This window comes from Corylus avellana, chromosome ca5 (assembly GCF_901000735.1).
Source record: "Corylus avellana chromosome ca5, CavTom2PMs-1.0".
In the NCBI taxonomy this organism is placed as follows: Eukaryota; Viridiplantae; Streptophyta; class Magnoliopsida; order Fagales; family Betulaceae; genus Corylus; species Corylus avellana.
The window spans coordinates 23,005,391-23,007,001 of NC_081545.1; positions in this window are offsets into that span (position 1 = coordinate 23,005,391).

The window sequence follows — 1,611 nt, forward strand, 5'->3', positions numbered from 1 at the left end:
TGCCAATAATGGGGCTCTCAAACTTGCTAAGGAGGCCACAAGAATGATCATGGATCGATTTTGGAATCTTTCAATTCCGGACTGTATCTCTGATCTTGTTTCAATTGAGCTCTCTGCTCATGTTGACTGATTTATTATGAATAAGATTACTCATTCTTTCAAAAAAAAAAAAATTATTATATAAATCATATAACACAACCACCAACAAAATTTATTTCCTTAAACGTAAAACTTCATATTGTAAGAGGTTCATTTTCATATATATGATAATACGAGGCATTAAAATTTTGAAATTTATGTTAATTTATATCAAAATATCACATTAATTAATGACCTAGACATAAAACTATTCATGCATATTGAATTAACCAAAATAAATTCAAATTTAATGTATTTTTTTTTATTTTAAATATTATTTGATAAGAATTATAAGGAATCTTGACAAATTAATGTAAATATGAGAAGTTAATAAACAAAAATTTATTTATTTCAAATAAAATTTGAATTTTTAATTCAAGATTGATACTAAATTTTCCTTAACTATCCTTAAATGTGCATAATAATTGCTCAACGTTTAAATAACCTAAACATAAAGTTATATTATTTGAATTTCATTAAACACTAAGTCAATAGTAATTAATGCTAAAAATTAAAAATGGTGCGTTTTGGTATTGGCTAATTAAGAATTTGTATTTAAATCACCTAAATTCTCGTGAAAACGCACTGAACGGTTCAATTTTGTTTTGATTAAATGTGAGTCGTTGATGCCGATGCGTGATGGGATATGCATAAACTCAAAAGACAATAATCTTATGTCCTGCATGTCCATCAAAGCACAAAGATCCAACGATTTCATTTAATCATCAACTAATTAAAATTTGAATTTTTAATTGAAGATTTATTACCAAATTTTTCTTAACTATCCTTAAATGTGTATAATAATTGCTCAACATTTAAATAACCTAAACATAAAATTATATTCCTGAATTGCATTAAACACATTATCTTGAAAATTACATTAACTAAAATAAATAATAATTTCATAGATAAATATTAGTTGAACCCACTCTCTTTTATTTTATTTTTTGAATTCTTTTTTATTTTCTCCTAGTGAGAATTAATATTATGTTAAAATTGTTAATGACAACAGTATGAATTTACAAATATAATATATTAGTCATATAGTTAATTAAATCGTATATGATATTACTGAAGAAGATTAGAGCAAGATATTGATTTGATTTAAGAGTACTGTTGATTTGCAGAGATTTTCGAATATTTAGATCGTTTAGTTGAACTTAATTTTCAGGACGTTGATTTACATAGATAGATATTAGTTGAACCCACTATCTTTTATTTTTTATTTTTTTGAATTCTTCTTTTCTTTTTTCTTAATTGAGAATTAATATTATATTAAATTGTTAATCACATGCAACTGTAGGATTGTAGGAACTTACAAACATAATAGATTAGTGATATAATTATTTAAATCATATATGATAATTGATCGAAATTTAAGGAGAAAATCATGACCTTTAATTAATTTGCGAAAACGCAACTGTGCAATATATTCTTCTCACAACATTTTCCCTTTCCCATAACGTTGGTATA